Source organism: Chiloscyllium punctatum, chromosome 12 (assembly GCF_047496795.1).
Source record: "Chiloscyllium punctatum isolate Juve2018m chromosome 12, sChiPun1.3, whole genome shotgun sequence".
Lineage (NCBI taxonomy): Eukaryota > Metazoa > Chordata > Chondrichthyes > Orectolobiformes > Hemiscylliidae > Chiloscyllium > Chiloscyllium punctatum.
Window position 1 is genome coordinate 68,220,161 of NC_092750.1, and position 13,654 is coordinate 68,233,814.

Here is a 13,654-nt window from a genome sequence, read left to right on the forward strand (position 1 = left end):
CAACTAGCTGTGGCAGAGCTCAGTGCAGCATGAAAGGGCAGGAGCGAAGGAATATGGGAATGGTGCTCAGCTTCAGTCAACCAGGAGGGAGAGAGTTTACACTGAGCCGGTGAATCATGGACAGGAACCATCAGCTCAGCTCAGTGGGACAAGGAATGCAACTGTGTGATGCCAGAAATAATCTTCATTGAAGTGACCCCTGGCAAGATGACCGGGACTAAGGGAGAGACTAGGAAATTAGGAGATTGCAGTGGGAAAGAATGAGAATGATCACGTTGAGAATGCTAGATTGAGAAGTAGGTATGAAGGGTTGGGGGGGAGCGCTGGGAGGGGGAGGTGCAGGGAGCTGGGTGGTAAGGGAAGTCCAGTGCAATGGAGGATTAGGTTAGGAAGCAGCTAACAACAGGAGCTCTCTGCTTTACTCTGTTTTTCAGCAGCTGTCTCCTGTAGGTTTAAAGTGAGGTCTCGCACCTCTCACACACACTCACTCACTCACACACTCACTTTTACACACACTGATTGTTTTGCTATCTCTCACTCTGCAGCTTCGAGGCTAAACTGAACTGTCAAGAACAAAAACAACTTCATTAAAGAAATATCCCTGCAATTTGGAGTGACCCAGCCACCCCTGCACCAAGGCCAATTGACAAATGTGTGTTTGACCCAGTGAGGTCAGCCCTCGAGAATGAAGTGGCAAATTCCAAGATAATCGACTTGGAAGCAAACCATCCAGAGGGGAGTGTGAGTGAGAAAACACACATTTATTGTAGAAATATTTTGTTTTGAGAGTGCTAACGTTCAAACGCAGATATGCGTCGTGGAGGAGGGAAAAAGTTGACAGTTCGAATACAGGTTGGTACGTCTTCACAGTGAGGAAAATATTTACACGGCTAGTTAGACAGCTCAGTGAGGCACAGCCAGCTCGGTCACTGGGTAAGATAATAAAAAAAATTAACCTTCATCAGCTCACCATCGGTAGGATGGCTATGTGGAATTCACTGTCTGAAGTTACTGTTTATTCTGCAGGATAAAGATTACTCATTTGGAGTTGTAGTTTTTTCCTTTGCATTACAAATTATTTACAGCGCAAAAAAAAAGCCACTCAGCCCAACTAGTCCACATCAGCTCTGTATGAACTTTCTCCCACTCTATTTTATCTGCCTCCTGTCAATATGTCCCTCTACTGCTTTCTCCCCAGTGGCTTTTTCCCATTGAGTGCATCAATACGATTTGTCTCAGCTACTCCCTGTGGTAGGTCGCTTGGTGAAGAAGGTTCTCGTGAACTCCCTATGGATTTATCAGTTACCATCTGATATGGCCAATTATTTAGGGCCCTTACAGACAATTGTCCCATTAAGCTGTGCATGTGTCTATGTGCAGATAAATCTGTCCAGTCCTTAACTGTGTTAAATACAGCTTGTATGCAGCCACTCAAAACAAGGGTTTTGGGGAGGGTTTGGAGGGATATGGGCCAGATGCTGGCAGGTGGGACTAGAATGGGGTGGGATATCTGGTCGGCGTGGACAGGTTGGACTGAAGGGTCTGTTTCCATGCTGTACATCTCTATGACTATGACTCTATGACCTGATCAGGTCCTGGGGATTTATCAACCTTTATGCGTTTCAAGACATCCAGCACTTCCTCCTCTGTAATGTAGATATTTTTCAAGATGTCACCATCTATTTCCCTACAGTCTATATTTTCCATGTCTGTTTCCACAGTAAATACTGATGCAAAATACTCGTTTAGTACTAATCTCCTCCATATTCTGCGGCTCCACACAAAGGCCTTGCTGATCTTTGAGGGGCCCTATTCTCTCCCTAGTTCCCCTTTTAGACAATAGACAATAGACAATAGATGCAGGAGTAGGCCATTCTGCCCTTCGAGCCTGCACCACCATTCAATATGATCATGGCTGATCATTCCTAATTAGTATCCTGTTCCAGCCTTATCTCCATACCCCTTGACTCCACTATCTTTAAGAGCTCTATCCAATTCTTTCTTAAAAGAATCCAGAGACTGGGCCTCCACTGCCCTCTGGGGCAGAGCATTCCACACAGCCACCACTCTCTGGGTGAAGTAGTTTCTCCTCATCTCTGTCCTAAATGGTCTACCCTGTATTTTTAAGTTGTGTCCTCTGGTTCGGCACTCCCCCATCAACGGAAATATGTTCCCTCCTGCCAGAGTGTCCAGTCCTTTCATAATCCTATACGTTTCAATCAGATCCCCTCTCAGTCTTCTAAACTCAAGGGTATACAAGCCCAGTCGCTTCAGTCTTTCCGTGTAAGGCAATCCTGCCATTACAGGAATTGACCTAGTGAACCTACGCTGCACTCCCTCAATAGCCAGAATGTCTTTCCTCAAATTTGGAGACCAGAACTGCACACAGTACTCCAGGTGTGGTCTCACCAGGGCCCTGTACAGCTGCAGAAGCACCTCTTTGCTTCTATACTCAATCCCTCTTGTTATGAAGGCCAGCATGCTATTAGCCTTCTTCACGACCTGCTGTACCTGCATGCTTGCCTTCATTGACTGGTGGACAAGAACACCCAGATCTCTCTGAACAGCCCCTTTACCTAATTTGATACCATTGAGGTAGTAATCTGCCTTCCTGTTCTTGCCACCAAAGTGGATAACCAGACATTTATCCACATTAAACTGCATTTGCCATGCATCTGCCCACTCACCTAACTTGTCCAGGTCACCCTGTAATCCCCTAACATCCTCATCACATTTCACCCTACCACCTAGCTTTGTGTCATCAGCAAATTTGCTAATGTTATTGCTGATACCATCTTCTATATCATTTACATATATTGTAAAAAGCTGCGGTCCCAGCACGGATCCCTGCGGTACCCCACTGGTCACTGCCTGCCATTTCGAAATGGAGCCGTTAATCACTACCCTTTGTTTCCTATTAGCCAACCAATTCTCTATCCAATCTAGTACTTTGCCCCCAATCCCGTGCGCCCTAATTTTACTCACTAACCTCTTGTGTGGGACTTTATCAAAAGCTTTCTGAAAGTCCAGGTACAGTACATCCACTGGATCTCCCTCGTCCATCTTCCGAGTTACATCCTCAAAAAATTCAAGAAGATTAGTCAAGCATGATTTCCCCTTCATAAATCCATGCTGACTCTGTCCTATCCTGTTACTATTATCCAGATGTGCCGTAATTTCATCCTTTATAATAGACTCCAGCATCTTTCCCACCACTGAGGTCAGACTAACTGGTCTATAATTTCCTGCTTTCTCCCGCCCACCCTTCTTAAAAAGTGGCACAACATTAGCCGCCCTCCAATCCTCAGGAACCGACCCCGATTCTATTGAACTCTGGAAAATAATCACCAGCGCATCCACGATTTCCCTTTTGTCCTTAATATATTTGTAAAAGCCCTTTGGATTGGATTCTCCTTAATTTTCTTTGCCATGTCCCCTTTTTGCTCTCCTGATTTCCCTTTTAAGTATACTCCTACTGCCTTTATATTCTTCTAAGGGTTCACTCGATCTATCCTGTCTTTACTGACATATGCTTCCTTCTTTTTCTTAACCAAACCCTCAATTTCTTTAGTCACCCAGCATTCCCTATACCTACCAGCCTTTCCTTTCACCCTGACAGGAATATACTTTCTCTGGATTCTCATTATCTCATTTCAGAAGGCTTCCCATTTTCCAGCCGTCCCTTTACCTGCGAACATCTGCCCCCAATCAGCTTTTGAAAGTTCTTGCCTAATACCATCAAAATTGGCCTTTCTCCAATTTAGAACTTCAACCTTTAGATCTGATCTATCCTTTTCCATCCTTTTAAAACTAATAGAATTATGGTCGCTGGCCCCAAAGTGCTCCCCCACTGACTCTACCCCAAAAGAGATTCCAATGATCCAAAACTGTGAATCTTTCTCCCATACACGAGCTCCTCACCCATGCATTTCTCTGCTCTACCCTCCTATTCCTGCCCTCACTAGCTCGTAGCACCTGGGAGTAATCCAGACATTACAACTCTCGAAGGCCTTTTTTAAATTCCTGCCTAACTCTCTGTAATCTTAGGGGGAAGGATGACCCCAATGTGCACTGGCTAGCCCCACCACCAACTTGCCCACTTTCTAATTACATGTAGAGTCTTCCCTCTCCCACACACCTGCCCTTGCCAATTGTATTGTGTTATAACCATGTCAACTGACTTGTTGAAAAGCTCAGTTGCCCATTAATTGTATCGTCAAAATGGTGAGGGGGGGCTGCTGATCTAGCAGATTTATTGGGGCTAGCTTCAAGGTAGGCAGGAAGGTCATCCATCTTATTTTAGGTGCAGCCTCTGGAGTTCAGCTCTTTTGTCCATGTTTGAACCAAGGCTGTAGTGAGGTCAGGAGCTGAGTGGCCCTGGGGGAACCTAAACTGAGTATCACTGGGCAGGTTATTGCTGAGGAGGTGCTGCTTGATAGCACCATTGATGACATCTTCCATCACTTTACTGATGATCGAGAGTAGTCATAGAGATGTACAGCATGGAAACAGACCCTTCATTCCAACCCGTCCATGCCGACCAGATATCCCAACCCAATCTAGTCCCACCTGCCTGCACCCAGCCCATATCCCTCCAAACCCTTCCTATTCATATACCCAACCAAATGCCTCTTAAATGTTGCAATTGTACCAGCCTCCACCACTTCCCCTGGCAGCTCATTCCATACACGTACCACCCTCTGCGTGGAAAGGTTGCCCCTTAGGTCCCTTTTATATCTTTCCTCCCTCACCCTAAACCTATGCCCTCTAGTTCTGGACTCCCCCACCCCAAGGAAAAGACTTTGTCTGGTTATCCTATCCATGCCCCTCATAACCTTGTAAACCTCTATAAGATCACCCCATAGCCTCCCATGCTCCAGGGAAAACACCACCAGCCTGTTCAGCCTCTCCCTATAGCTCAAATCCTCCAACCCTGGCAACATTCTTGTAAATCTTTTCTGAACCCTTTCAAGTTTCACATCTTTCCAATAGGAAGGAGACCAGAATTGCACGCAATATTCCAATTTTTTTTTAAAGATTAGATTCCCTACAGTGTAGAAACAGGCCCTTTGGCCCAACAAGTCCACACCGACCCTCCAAAGAGTAACCCACCCAGACACATTTCCCCTCTGACTAATGCACCTAACACAATGGGCAATTTAGCATGGCCAATCCACCTAACCTGCATGTCTTTGTGACTGTGGGAGAAAACCAGAGCATCCAGAGGAAACCCACACAGATAAAGGGAGAACGTGCAAACTGCACACAGACAGTTGACCGAGGCTGGAATCAAACCTGGGTCCCTGGTGCTGTGAGGCAGCAGTGCTAACCACAGAGCCACCGTGCCACCCCACTTTTGTCCCTTTTTTTTTGTGTACAGCACATAACTGGGCAATTTTCCACTTTATCAGGTTGATGTAGTTTGGCTAGTTAAGTTCTAGAGCACAAATCTTCAGTACTATTGCCAGAATGGTTAGATTTTATTTCACAATGTAAAGGGTGTAATATTAAAACCAATAAAAGTGTCTGGCATTAAATCAAAAACTGTAATGAGGTCGCACGTACATTATTGGGACAAATAGCTGGAGTGTTTCAACTTCTTGATAAACCCCCTAAGTGTTTAATGGAAGAGCACTTTAACAAAACAGCTGTCACTACTCCTTTGGAGAGGGTGAGAGAACCTGTGAATGCTGTAATATGGAAGGAGGGTCCTGTAAAATACCAGGTATAAGGAGCAGTGTACTGGCTGGTTACATTATTGGGCAAACTGTGATGGTTTGATGGACTGTATCCATTCTATCACCACAGGCTCTGGGCCAAAGATCACTCAGTGCCCACTCCAGGGGCGAGTCAGAGGTTATAAAAGAAAGGACACAAAGTTTTGAGAAGCTGTGTGGAAAGCAGGAGCATCTGGAATATAGGAAATGGAGTTGTGTGTTGGATGAATTCTGTATTAACTGATTAAATGGGAGCTGCAGGTCTCCCAGATGTTTATTGTCAATTAAAATTCTCCATCATAATGTTTGGCCAGCCTTCACAGTTTCTCTGTTCTGTGGCTGAACCTTTACCCCACCATCCTGCTTTACTGTCCTGGGGGCACCCAATCCAAGTGACTGTTGTTTGTGTGTGAACGTCAAGTTGCTCAGTCAATTATCAGACAACCACCTAACGAAGGAGCAGCGCTCCGAAAGCTAGTGCTTCCACATAAACCTGTTGGACTGTAACCTGGTGTTGTGTGATTTTTAACTTTGTACACTCCAGTCCAACACCGGCACCTCCAAGTCCTAGCCAAGTAGGTGTTATTGGATCAGATCAAAGCCCCTTAAAATATATTCGAAAGATATTCTAGATCCTTACCTTTTCTTGTTTTAAAGGTAAACATAAGGCGTGTTCAAGATAAAATCAGATTGGTTGAACTACCATATTTAAAGCAAAACACACTTTATTCATACACTATAGTTAAAATGCAACAAGAGCAAAGGATAAAGAAAATAATTGGCTTAGCTGTAATTCTGCCATAATGCTTAAAAAGTATAGTAACTATTATTAATTAACTGTTCCAATGCAGTACCCTCCCATAAACAACCTCTTGACAAAAGCAAGTTCAGAAAAAAGTACATTATCTCACGGGCAACTCTCCAGTCTAGGTGGTAAAAGCATCAAGAAAAAACTCGAGAGAGAGAGAGAGAGAGTAGCAGGGAGAGTTATACTGCAACTTTGACCCAGCTTCAAAACCCCAGCAACTGCTACTGAAAAACTAAAAATCCTGGTTCTGTGGGAGCTTGCCCCACCCATTCAGGCTGCTTCTATTGTTCCAACTTAAAAAAAAAACCAAGGCCTCACAAGATGTTTATGGACTTTTAATACCGTTACGATACGGGGTAAACTCTCTTGCTTAATTTAAAACCAGCAACACAGAAAATATTTATTCCCATGCAGTAATCTGAAATAAAGAAAGCTTCAACATCTGTCTTATCAAAATGTGGCAGAGCTTTGACATATTTATATATATCACTACCTTCTCTTTTAATCTCCATCCTGTTAACTTTGCTGACTAAGTTGCAACTTCTCAAGTCCAAATTCTCTGTCACTTTCTTCTCTCTCTCCCTTTCTTCTCTCTCTCTGTTCAGCCAAGAACCTTCTCTCTCTCTCTTTCCTATTTCTCTTTCTCTTTCCCTTTGTTTATCTTCTAACTCCATTTTCCTCAATTATAATTTAAGTTTTTCTATCTCTACTGTACTTGTCTGTTCCTCTGACATACCTAAGTGTTTGAGTATCTCCCTTACAATTTCAGCTTTACATTTGTCCTTGGTTATTTGCTAATTCTAAAATTATGGCCTTTTTCTTTCCTTCTAAACTTTCTTTGCAAATTTGAGAATCATCTTCAAATCCCAGAACCCCTTTTGCAATTTTAAGAGCTATTTGTCTCTCTTTAAATTTAATCAAGAACAAGTCCCCAAAATTAAACAAATTATCTCACCTGCATTTTATTTAAAGATCGAGGACACTAACCTGCAAGTGTTTAAATCTGCTGGGATTTTCATACCCCCAAATCCATTCAAAACTGTCTAAACCAGTTCAAATCCTGGATGAGCCCCCAAACTGTTACTACACAGGGTAAACTCTCCTGCTTAATTTAAAACCAGCAACACAGAAACCATTTATCCCGTGCAGTAATCGGTAAATATTCGAGTGGCCAAGAACTATTTAAACTTAAAATTAACAACTTCATTTCTTAAAGTATAACAGAGAATAATTAACGAACCACTATTTATAATTTATTTCTCTAACATACCTTTCCTTCTATAATACTCGTCCAATAAAACTCCCAATTAAGATTTACCAAACAACACTTCTGATCTCAAAAACAAGGCAGCTGTAGGTTCTTGTCTGGATTTTCCTGTGTCTTCTTTGCTCTTTGTTAGGAATTTCTGCATCGCAGGTTACTGATCAGAAAGATACTTTTAAGAAAGATGTTTTCTCAAGCAGTCTGGTACATGTTAGGCTTGGCAGTTCTCCTCTCAACGGTTCAATTTTCACCCGGTCTTATACCCCAGAGCATCGGATTGTGTGATTGGCTTTTAAGATTGTCAATATACTCAATTCAAACTTGATTGGAAATTGGTGATTTTTCGGGGTATAATTTAAACTGATTGGCCAAATTCAATTTTGTTTTTGTCTCTAGGCAACGAGTTAATAGAGTTGTTCGATCAAGTGTTACATTGTTGCCTTCTTGAGAACACTTGGTGCTGTGTCCGGTAGTTCTACTGCTTTTAACTCTCTCAACGGTATACCCACATCTTCATAACAATAGACAGCTTTTCACTTCTGTCTTTAAAAACCTCTCCAAACAAAATGGACAAAATACACCTTTTAAAACCATAGTATCTTCACATAGGACACTACAGCAGAAACCTTTAGCAGTGATACCATACCAGAGTGACACGGTGGCTGTGTGGTTAGCTTTGCTACCTCACAGCACCAGTGACCCAGGTTCAAATCCACCCTCAGGTGACTGTCTGTGTGGAGTTTGCATGTTCTCTCTGAGTACACATGGGTTTCCTCCCGCAGTCCAAAGATAGCCAGATACGGTGGATTGGCCATGCTAAATACCCATAGTATTCATGGATGTGTAAGTTAGGGGTGTTAGCCATGTGAAATGCAGGGATATGGGGATAGTCTGGTGAGATGCTCTTCAGAGGGTTGGTTTGGATTTGCTAGGCTGAATGGTCTGTGTCAACACTGTAGGGATTCTGTGGACCATGACCCCACCTACCACCACCAAACCATCATCTCCCAGACCATCCATAACCTCATCACCTCAGGGGATCTCCCATCCACCGCCTCCAACCTCATAGTCCCACAACCCCGCACCGCCCATTTTCTACCTCCTGCCCAAAATCCACAAACCTGACTGCCCCGGCCAACCCATTGTCTCAGCCTGCTTCTGCCCCACCGAACTCATCTCTGCATACCTCGACACGGTCCTGTCCCCCTTAGTCCAAGAACTCCCCACCTACGTTTGGGACACCACCCACGCCCTCCACCTCCTCCATCATTTTCAATTCCCGGTCCCCAACGCCTTATCTTCACCATGGAAATCCAGTCCCTGTACACCTCCATTCCCCATCACGAAGGACTCCAAGCCCTCCGCTTCTTCCTTTCCCGCCATACCAACCAGTACCCTTCCACTGACACCCTCCTTCGACTGACTGAACTGGTCCTCACCCTGAACACTTCTCCTTCCAATCCTCCAGCTTCCTCCAAACCAAAGGAGTAGCCATGGGCACCCGCATGGGCCCCAGCTATGCCTGCCTCTTCGTAGGATATGTGGAACAGTCCATCTTCCGCAGCTACACTGGCACAACCCCCCACCTTTTCCTACGCTACATCGATGACTGTATCGGTGCTGCCTCGTGCTCCCACGAGGAGGTTGAACAGTTCATCCACGTTACCAACACCTTCCACCCTGATCTCAAATTCACCTGGACAGTCTCAGACTCCTCCCTCCCCTTCCTAAACCTCTCCATTTCTATCTCGGGCGACCGAATCAACACGGACATTTACTATAAACCGACCGACTCCCACAGCTACCTAGTCTACACTTTCTCCCACCCTGCCCCCTGTAAAAACGCCATCCCATATTCCCAATTCCTTTGTCTCTGCCACATCTGCTCCCAGGAGGACCAGTTCCAAAACCGTACAACCCAGATGGCCTCCTTCTTCAAGGACCGCAATTTCCCCCCAGACATGGTCGATGATGCCCTCTACTGCATCTCTTCCACTTCCCGCTCCTCCACCCTTGAGCCCCACCCCTCCAACCACCACCAGGACAGAACCCCACTGGTCCTCACCTACCACCTCACCAACCTCTATGTACAGCGTATCATCCGCCGTCATTTCCGCCACCTCCAAACGGACCCCACCACCAGGGATATATTTCCCTTCCCTCCCCTATCAGCGTTCTGAAAAGACCACTCCCTCCGTGACTCCCTCGTCAGGTCCACACCCCCCACCAACCCAACCTCCACTCCCGGCACCTTCCCCTGCAACCGCAAGAAATGCAAAACTTGCGCACACACCTCCCCCCTCACTTCCCTCCAAGGCCCCAAGGGATACTTCCATATCCGTCACAAATTCACCTGCACCTCCACACACATCATCTATTGCATCCGCTGCACCTGATGTGGCCTCCTCTATATTGGGGAGACAGGCCGCCTACTTGCGGAACGTTTCAGAGAACACCTCTGGGACACCCGGACCAACCAACCCAACCACCCTATAGCTCAACACTTCAACTCCCCCTCCCACTCCACCAAGGACATGCAGGTCCTTGGACTCCTCCATCGCCAGACCATAGCAACACGACGGTTGGAGGAAGAGCGCCTCATCTTCTGCCTAGGAACCCTCCAACCACAAGGGATGAACTCCGATTTCTCCAGTTTCCTCATTTCCCCTCCCCCCAACTTGTCTCAGTCAAATCCCTCGAACTCAGCACCGCCTTCCTAACCTGCAATCTTCTTCCTGACCTCTCCGCCCCCACCCCACTCCGGCCTATCACCCTCACCTTGACCTCCTTCCACCTATCGCATTTCCAACGCCCCTCCCCCAAGTCCCTCCTCCCTACCTTTTATCTTAGCCTGCTGGACACACTTTCCTTATTCCTGAAGAAGGGCTTATGCCCGAAACGTCGATTCTCCTGTTCCTTGGATGCTGCCTGACCTGCTGTGCTTTTCCAGCAACATATTTTCAGTTCTGTGGACTCAGCCTGAATCAGATGGCCAAGTCCCATAACTGCAGATTGCTTACACTCCAATGCAGTACTGTTGGAGGTTCCTCATTTCAAAGTTGTTTATAGCCCATTAAGCCTGCTCCACCCTTCAGTACCATCATGGCTGTCATCCACATCAATGGCTTTTTTTCCTACATTATCCACATCTCCTTTTATGCCATTGGGATTTAGAAATCTGTCAATCTCTACTTTAAACACACTCAGTGACTGAGCTTCCACAGCTCTGTGGGGTAAGAATTACAAACATTCACTACACTCTGAGTAAAAATAAACTTCTCCTCATTTCGGTCTTGAGTGGCATCCCACTTATTTTTAAATTGTTCCCTCTCCTTCTCACCTGAAACATTGAAATTGCAGAACGTTAAGCTGCCAGTCTTGACCCCCTCTCAACCACATCACCGCAATAGCTCCAGCATCATAGTTATTTGCACTAATCGACGCTCTAAGTTCACTGCCTTACCTGTCACAGTCCTCGCATTAAAAGAAATATACCTCAGATTGACAGTCCTGCTGTGTTCAGTAACCACTCCCCTGTCTGTTCCTCCTCTTGGACTTAGTGACCCTAGTCCCTAACTCCTCAGTCATTTCACACACTGACCTACTGCTCTGGTTGCCACACCCACTGCCACACTAGTTTAAACTTTTCCGAGTGGCAGTAGGAGACCCCCAAACCTAGGATATTGGTTTAGGTGCAACCCATCCTTCTTGTGCAGGTCCTACCTGCCCTGGAAGACATCCCAATGATCTACATGCCTGAAGCCCTCACTCCTGCACCAGCTCTTCAGCCACACATTCACCCATGTTATCTTTCTATTCCAGACCTCACTGGACATAGCACAGAAAGTAATACCAAGATTACAACCTCAGAGGTCCTGCTTTCCAACTTCCTACCTCATTCCCTGAACTTCCTTTGCAAGGATCTCATCTCTCTCTCTCTCTCTCTCTCTCCTTGTCTATGTTGTTGGTACCAATATGGACCATAATCTTTGGTGCTAACCCTCCATATCCTTTGCTCCCACAGAGACATCCTTCATCCTGGCACAATGGAGGCAACACACCATCAGCTCAGACTCAAGTGATTCCGGAAAGACCATAAGACATAGGAGTGGAAGTAAGGCCATTCGGCCCATCGAGTCCACTCCGCCATTCAATCATGGCTGATGCGCATTTCAGCTCCACTTACCAGCGTTCTCCCCGTAGCCCTTAATTCCTCTAGACAACAAGAACCTATCAATCTCGGCCTTGAAGACATTTAGCGTCCCGGCTTCCACTGCACTCCGTGGCAATGAATTCCACAGGCCCACCACTCTCTGGCTGAAGAAATGTCTCCGCATTTCTGTTCTGAAATGACCCCCTCTAATTCTAAGGCTGTGTCCACGGGTCCTAGTCTCCTCACCTAACGGAAACAATTTCCTCGCATCCACCTTTTCCAAGCCATGTATTATTTTGTACGTCTCTATTAAGTCTCCCCTTAATCTTCTAAACTCCAACGAATACAATCCCAGTATCCTCAGCCGTTCCTCATATGCTAGACCTGTCATTCCAGGGATCATCCGTGTGAATCTCCGCTGGACACGTTCCAGTGCCAGTATGTCCTTCCTGAGGTGTGGGGACCAAAACCGGACACAGTACAACAAATGGGACCTAACCAGAGCTTTATAAAGTCTTAGTAGTACATCTCTGCTTTTATATTCCAACTCTCTTGAGATAAGAGACAACATTGCATTCGCTTTCTTAATCACGGACTCAACCTGCATGTTTACCTTTAGAGAATCCTCGACTAAAAAGAGTCGATCCTAGCGGGAGCTGGATAATCATAGCTGCCCTGAGGAAGTGGCACCATCCCTGAGAGACTGAACTGAGCTGTCGCCATGGTCGGGCATGATAATCATCTCTTTAAGCTGCTCATCATTGGGGACAGTGGTGTGGGGAAAACTGGACTGCTTCTGCAATTTGCAGAAAACACCTTCTATGGCAGCTACATGACTATGACGGGGATAGATTTTAAGAATTGTGGAAATCAAAAGACAAACAAGGGGTAGCACAGTGGCTCAGTGGTTAGCACTGCTGCCTCACAGCGCCAGGGAACTGGGTTCAATTCCCGCCTCAGGCAACTGTCTGTGTGGAGTTTGCACATGCTCCCCGTGTCTGCATGGGTTTCCTCCGGGTGCTCCAGTTTCCTCCCACGGTCCAAAGATGTGCAGGTTAGGTGGATGGGCCATGCTAAATTTCCCGTAGTGTCTGGGGATGTGCAGGTTAGCATGGGAAATTCAGGATTAGGGGGATGGGGGGGAGGGGGGTGACTGAGTGGAATGCTCTTCAGAGGGTCGGTGTGGACACAATGGACTGAATGGCCTGCTTCCCCACAGTAGGGATTTTATGATTTTATCCTGGAGTCTCACTTGCGGCCACAGACAAATCTATTTATGTCCCTGATAATAGAGTACCCTATTACAAACTGCGCACTTACACTTCAATCTTCCCTACGTATAATAGTGCCAGTCACAGTGACAATGATCCAGCTGCTGTAGCTTTCCCCTGAGAGGCCATTCCCCACCAACAGCATCCACACGGTTGGCCTGTTGAGAGGGCAGTGACCACAGGAGATTCCTGCACTACCTGCTCACACTTACTCGTCCTCCTGGTGGTCACCCAACTCTTCGCTGTCAGTGTGGGCCTGCCTGGTGGTGTGACCAGCTCACATGCTATCCACGACATTCTCAGTCTCAGGGATGCTCCGTCCACATTTCCAGATACACCATGCAACAAATCAGGACTTGCAGCTGAACAGACTCCGTGTATATGTAGGCACCATGGAGGCTGGAACACTGTCCCTGATTTCCCACAGATTGCAGGAGGAAC

The 13,654-nt window shown here is 46.1% G+C and overlaps 1 long non-coding RNA gene across 1 annotated transcript in view; it reads left to right on the forward strand.

Annotated features, from left to right (window-relative positions):
• LOC140483487 (uncharacterized) overlaps positions 1-11,961 on the forward strand; it is a 33,190-nt gene extending 21,229 nt beyond the window's left edge. Inside the window, exons 2-3 of the long non-coding RNA XR_011961975.1 lie at positions 546-741; positions 11,814-11,961. This is a non-coding gene — a long non-coding RNA (uncharacterized lncRNA). The remainder of the gene's footprint in view (positions 1-545; positions 742-11,813) is intronic.
• The last annotated feature ends 1,693 nt before the right edge of the window (positions 11,962-13,654 follow it).